The sequence below is a fragment of the Girardinichthys multiradiatus genome, chromosome 10 (genome assembly GCF_021462225.1).
Source record: "Girardinichthys multiradiatus isolate DD_20200921_A chromosome 10, DD_fGirMul_XY1, whole genome shotgun sequence".
Classification (NCBI taxonomy): domain Eukaryota; kingdom Metazoa; phylum Chordata; class Actinopteri; order Cyprinodontiformes; family Goodeidae; genus Girardinichthys; species Girardinichthys multiradiatus.
The window spans coordinates 35,898,865-35,906,289 of NC_061803.1; positions in this window are offsets into that span (position 1 = coordinate 35,898,865).

A 7,425-nucleotide genomic window follows, 5' to 3' on the forward strand; every position below is an offset into this window, starting at 1 on the left:
GCATGTAGCGACAGTGGAGAGGAAAAACTCCCTTTTAACAGGAAGAAACCTCCAGCAGAACCAGAACCAGGCTCGGTGTGAGCGGCCATCTGCCACGACCGACTGGGGGTTTGAGAGAACAGAGCAGAGACACAAAAAGAACACAAGCACTGATCCAGGAGTACTTTCTATGGGAAGGAAAAGTAAATGTTGATGGATATACAGGGGTTGGACAATGAAACTGAAACACCTGGTTTTAGACCACAATCATTTATTAGTATGGTGTAGGGCCTCCTTTTGCGGCCAATACAGCGTCAATTCGTCTTGGGAATGACATATACAAGTCCGGCACAGTGGTCAGAGGGATTTTAAGCCATTCTTCTTGCAGGATAGTGGCCAGGTCACTACGTGATACTGGTGGAGGAAAACGTTTCCTGACTCGCTCCTCCAAAACACCCCAAAGTGGCTCAATAATATTTAGATCTGGTGACTGTGCAGGCCATGGGAGATGTTCAACTTCACTTTCATGTTCATCAAACCAATCTTTCACCAGTCTTGCTGTGTGTATTGGTGCATTGTCATCCTGATACACGGCACCACCTTCAGGATACAATGTTTGAACCATTGGATGCACATGGTCCTCAAGAATGGTTCAGTAGTCCTTGGCAGTGACGCAAGTATTGGGCCAAGGGAATGCCATGATATGGCAGCCCAAACCATCACTGATCCATCCCCATGCTTCACTCTGGGCATGCAACAGTCTGGGTGGTACACTTCTTTGGGGTTTCTCCACACCGTAACTCTCCCGGATGTGGGGAACACAGTAAAGGTGGACTCATCAGAGAACAATACATGTTTCACATTGTCCACAGCCCAAGATTTGTGCTCCTTGCACCATTGAAACCAACGTTTGGCATTGGCATGAGTGACCAAAGGTTTGGCTATAGCAGCCCGGCCGTGTATATTGACCCTGTGGAGCTCCCAACGGACAGTTCTGGTGGAAACAGGAGAGTTGAGGTGCACATTTAATTCTGCCGTGATTTGGGCAGCTGTGGTTTTATGTTTTTTGGATACAATCCGGGTTAGCACTCAAACATCCCTTTCAGACAGCTTCCTCTTGCGTCCACAGTTAATCCTGTTGGATGTGGTTCGTCCTTCTTGGTGGTATGCTGACATTACCCTGGATACCGTGGCTCTTGATACATCACAAAGACTTCCTGTCTTGGTCACAGATGCGCCAGCAAGACGTGCACCAACAATTTGTCCTCTTTTGAACTCTGGTATGTCACCCATAATGTTGTGTGCATTTCAATATTTTGAGCAAAACTGTGCTCTTACCCTGCTAATAGAACCTTCACACTCTGCTCTTACTGGTGCAATGTACAATCAATGAAGACTGGCTACCAGGCTGGTCCAATTTAGCCATGAAACCTCCTACACTAAAATAACAGGTGTTTCAGTTTCATTGTCCAACCTCTGTAGCTCCTTTAGTAGTTTCACCTAGAAAGAAAGAACAGATCAACTCTGAGCCAGTTTTCAAGGTTAGAGTCTGAAAGAGAGCACATAGAGTTTGTTACAGTAAAAGCTCAGTCAATTTCCATGTCTAGGAGAGAGAAAGGGTTAAACACTGAAAGACAGGGCTATGTGGATCATCTGTAGAAGGTGAGCATTAAGTTGTTGCCAGCAGAAGCTTGGACGATGCCCCTCTCCAGAAAGGTGTCACAGGTAGACACAGAGCCAGGCCAGGTGTAGCTTCTAGGAAGAGAAAAGATAGAGAACATAAAGTTTAAAACTGAAATAACAGCAAATAATGCAAAATTGGAGAGTAGTGTGAGAATGTAGCGAAGAGGGTGAAAGTGGTCATTATGTCCTCCAGCAGCCTAAGCCTATAGCAGCATAACTACACAGATAGTTTCAGTTCAGATTATTTAGTTAAACGGCGCTTATTTACAACAATGTCTCAAGGAACCCCACAAAGGGTCCCACTGATGGTCATTGTTATACTAAAAACCACAAGGATTGGGATACCTCTCTCTGTCAGACTGATTATAACCATTGGAAAAGAGGGGGTCACACAGGTAGCAGAAATGGAGGGTGTGTTTTCACCTCAACCATAACTGAGCCGGTTTAGGCTAAACCTGACTCCCCCTTACTCCAACCAACAGGGAAGGCTCCCTCCCTGATAAACTAAGCCACTCTAACTATAAGCTTTATCAAAAAGGAAAGTTTTAAGCCTAGCCTTAAAAGTAGACAGGGTGTCTACCTCATGGACCAAAACTGGGAGGTGGTTCCACAGGAGAGGAGCCTGATAACTAAAGGATCTGCCTCCCATTCTACTTCTAGAGACCCGCAGTCTGAGAACGAAGTGCCCTGTTAGGAACATATGGAACAATCAGATCTCTGATGTATGATGGAGCTAGATCATTAAGGGCTCTATATGTGAGGAGGATAATTTTTAATTCTATTCTAAATTTAACAGGGAGCCAATGGAGGGAAGCTAAAATGGAAGAAATATGATCTATCTTTTTAATTTTCATCAGAACTCTTGCTGCAGCATTTTGAATCAGCTTAAGGCTTTTAACTGCATTTTGTGGACATCCTGATAGTAAAGAATTACAATAGTCCAGCCTTGAAGTAACAAATGCATGGACTAGTTTTTCAGCATCACTCCTGGATAGGATGTTTCTAATTTTGGCAATGTTCTGGAGGTGAAAGAAGGAAATCCTAGAAACCTGTTTAATATGGGATTTAAATGACATGTCCTGGTCAAAAATAACACCAAGGTTTTTTACTTTATTACCGCAGGTCAATTTAATGCCCTCCAGTTTAAGTGATTGACTAAGCAGTTTCTTTTTTACAGACTCCGGTCCAAAGACGACAACTTTTGTCTTGTCTGAATTTAGAAGCAAAAAATTTAAAGTAATCCAAGTTTTTATATCTTCAAGACATGCTTGTAGTCTATCTAACTGGTTGGGCTCATCAGGATTTATGGATAAGTAAAGCTGAGTATCATCAGCGTAACAGTGAAAATCTTTCCCATGCTGCCTAATAATTTGACCTATTGGAAGCATATATATAGTAAAGAGAATTGGCCCAAGTACTGAACCCTGTGGTACTCCACAATTAACCCTGGAGTTTAAAGATGATTTATCATTTACAGGTCCTTCTCAAAATATTAGCATATTGTGATAAAGTTCATTATTTTCCATAATGCAATTATGTAAATTTAACATTCATATATTTTAGATTCATTGCACACTAACTGAAATATTTCAGGTCTTTTATTGTCTTAATACGGATGATTTTGGCATACAGCTCATGAAAACCCAAAATTCCTATCTCACATATCCTAGTTTCTCCAAAGAGTTATTGAAATTGGTGATGCTTTGAGTAGGAAGGATCTCCTGTAGCAGCCAGTCTTACAGAAGAACTGAAGAACCCTCTGACTAAAGACAGTAAGTTGTAAGAAAGTCTTATGAAAAGATTGCTCAGGATTGTCCTTTATGTTTTTAATTCTATGAACCCCCCTTTTTTGTACAATAATCTCCAGAGGCTCCAGAGCAAAGCCAGCCTTATCAGCTTGTTGAGCTTTTAAAGTCACAGGTTCCAGTGCTGCCACCCCAACATATGATGGCAGAAGAAACTACACTCTCTATAACAGACTTGTAGATCTGCATCTTATTGCTATACAGGTCCTTCTCAAAATATTAGCATATTGTGATAAAGTTCATTATTTTCCATAATGTCATGATGAAAATTTAACATTCATATATTTTAGATTCATTGCACACTAACTGAAATATTTCAGGTCTTTTATTGTCTTAATACGGATGATTTTGGCATACAGCTCATGAAAACCCAAAATTCCTATCTCACAAAATTAGCATATTTCATCCGACCAATAAAAGAAAAGCGTTTTTAATACAAAAAACGTCAACCTTCAAATAATCATGTACAGTTATGCACTCAATACTTGGTCGGGAATCCTTTGGCAGAAATGACTGCTTCAATGCGGCGTGGCATGGAGGCAATCAGCCTGTGGCACTGCTGAGGTCTTATGGAGGCCCAGGATGCTTCAATAGCGGCCTTTAGCTCATCCAGAGTGTTGGGTCTTGAGTCTCTCAACGTTCTCTTCACAATATCCCACAGATTCTCTATGGGGTTCAGGTCAGGAGAGTTGGCAGGCCAATTGAGCACAGTGATACCATGGTCAGTAAACCATTTACCAGTGGTTTTGGCACTGTGAGCAGGTGCCAGGTCGTGCTGAAAAATGAAATCTTCATCTCCATAAAGCTTTTCAGCAGATGGAAGCATGAAGTGCTCCAAAATCTCCTGATAGCTAGCTGCATTGACCCTGCCCTTGATAAAACACAGTGGACCAACAACAGCAGCTGACACGGCACCCCAGACCATCACCGACTGTGGGTACTTGACACTGGACTTCTGGCATTTTGGCATTTCCTTCTCCCCAGTCTTCCTCCAGACTCTGGCACCTTGATTTCCGAATGACATGCAGAATTTGCTTTCATCCAAAAAAAGTACTTTGGACCACTGAGCAACAGTCCAGTGCTGCTTCTCTGTAGCCCAGGTCAGGCGCTTCTGCCACTGTTTCTGGTTCAAAAGTGGCTTGACCTGGGGAATGCGGCACCTGTAGCCCATTTCCTGCACACGCCTGTGCACGGTGGCTCTGGATGTTTCTACTCCAGACTCAGTCCACTGCTTCCGCAGGTCCCCCAAGGTCTGGAATCGGCCCTTCTCCACAATCTTCCTCAGGGTCCGGTCACCTCTTCTCGTTGTGCAACATTTTCTGCCACACTTTTTCCTTCCCACAGACTTCCCACTGAGGTGCCTTGATACAGCACTCTGGGAACAGCCTATTCATTCAGAAATTTCTTTCTGTGTCTTACCCTCTTGCTTGAGGGTGTCAATAGTGGCCTTCTGGACAGCAGTCAGGTCGGCAGTCTTACCCATGATTGGGGTTTTGAGTGATGAACCAGGCTGGGAGTTTTAAAGGCCTCAGGAATCTTTTGCAGGTGTTTAGAGTTAACTCGTTGATTCAGATGATTAGGTTCATAGCTCGTTTAGAGACCCTTTTAATGATATGCTAATTTTGTGAGATAGGAATTTTGGGTTTTCATGAGCTGTATGCCAAAATCATCTGTATTAAGACAATAAAAGACCTGAAATATTTCAGTTAGTGTGCAATGAATCTAAAATATATGAATGTTAAATTTTCATCATTACATTATGGAAAATAATGAACTTTATCACAATATGCTAATATTTTGAGAAGGACCTGTACATGAACAAACTGGAATCTGTCAGACAGATAAGATTTAAACCAGCCTAGCGCTGTTTCCCTGATCCCTACCGCATATTCCAGCCTTTCTAAGAGAATATTATGGTCGACTGTATCAAATGCAGCACTGAGATCTAACAGAACCAGAACAGACACAAGTCCACTATCTGAGGCCATAAGAATATCATTAGTGACTTTCAACAGAGCTGTTTCAGTGCTATGATGAGCTCTGAAACCTGACTGAAACTCTTCAAACAGGTCATTGCTGTGTAAATGCTCACACATTTGATTAGCAACTATTTTCTCAAGAATTTTAGATAAAAATGGAAGATTGGATATATGTCTGTAATTTATTAAGTCATCTCGATCAAGCGAAGGTTTCTTAAGCAAAGGTTTAATTACAGCTACCTTAAAAGCTTGTGGTACATATCCATTTACTAAAGATAGATTAATCATATCTAAAATGGGGCTGGTAATCAGAGGGAACACGTCCTTAAATAATTTGGTTGGGGTTGGGTCTAACATACAAGTTGAAGGTTTAGATGAAGCTAATATTTCTGATAACTCAGGAAGCTTCACAGGATCAAAACAGTCCAAACACAGATCAGGTTCTGCAGTTATTTCCATTGTTGTCTCACTTGCTGAGGATGAAGTAATCATCTTCGGGAGTATGTCAATGATATTATTTTTAATAGAATCAATTTTATTTAAGAAGAATCCCATAAAGTTGTGACTGCTGAGAGCTAAGGGAATGGATGACTCAACAGAGCTATGACTGTAAGTTTAGCAACTGTACTAAAGAGAAACATAGGATTATTCTTGTTATCTTCTATTAATAATGAGAAATAAGCTGTTCTAGCTTGGTGAAATGTCTTTTTATACAACAGTAGGCTATTTTTCCAGATTAAGTAGGAATCCTCTGGGTGTGTAGAGCGCCATTTTGTCTCCAATTTTCTAACATTGTGCTTTAAAGTACGCAGCTCTGAATTAAACCAGGGAGCTAGCCTCCTATGAATAATGACCTTCTTTTTCAAGGGGGCTGCATTGTCTAATGCATCACGCAATGATGAAGAAACACTATGAACAAGATAATCAATTTGTGAAGGGGAAGAAACAGAATTATTGCCCTCCACTGTGCTTTTCAGTGGTAATGAGGAAATTCAAATTTTCAATATGAAATCCTAAAGATTCATCCTGATGTATTTTTTTAAGAAAAGGGAGATGGGATAAGAGCTCAGTTATGTTTCACTGAGATAAAATGCTGGTGGTGTCGGTATGGAGCAGTTAAACAGGAGGGTTAAAGTAAAAAAAAAGAATGAACCATGAAAAACAGATACAGCCGATAACCTGGATAACAATCAGCTTTAAGTTTTAATCTCAGTCAGAAATGTCAGACCATGTCAGATCCATTAAAAAATAAAAATCCCAAAATAAATCCAAACACAAACTGGAAGCCGGAGCAGAGACGTTTAGACTGGAGGAACTGGTTTCTGTTCCAGATCAGACATCAAGGTTTAGAAGGGAGGTGATTAAAGTATCTTTAACAGCTTTATCAGGGAGTTGATCCAGATTAAGGGACCCTACAGAACCAGGTCTTAAGTAGCGGAAAGCCTCAATAAAATGGACCTCGTGATTCATTAGAACATTCAGTCTCCTAGAATTAGTGTCTTTTTTTGGTTCTCATTTAATTTTACAATTAATTACCTGACACACTCAGTTCACTCAGATTGGTTCATGTGTTAATGAGCCAATCAGAGTGCTTCCTCCCATAATGTGATCAGAGCTGTCCCAGGTGCTGCTGATTCTGCTCCCAGTAGGAGACTGGGCCAGCCACAGAACTTAAACCTAAGGCCACCACTCTTGTTTTCAAACAGAAAGGATTACCCGGCACACAAGGCAAGAAGAGAAACTGGTTTTCTGACTTAATTGAAAACAGAGAAGACGAGAAACAAACTTTAAAGCACCTCAGGCTGACAACAGCCTCACACTTGTCAGAAACATTCAGGACTTACAAAAAGGTCGGGATATTTCGGTGTCATTTTAGGATGAACCTAAAAGGCACTATGAGTTCTACAAGTTAACTTAATGTGACCTTCTCTAAACCTTTGAATGCACATGTCCAACTATTCAATGTTTCAGTAGTTTAT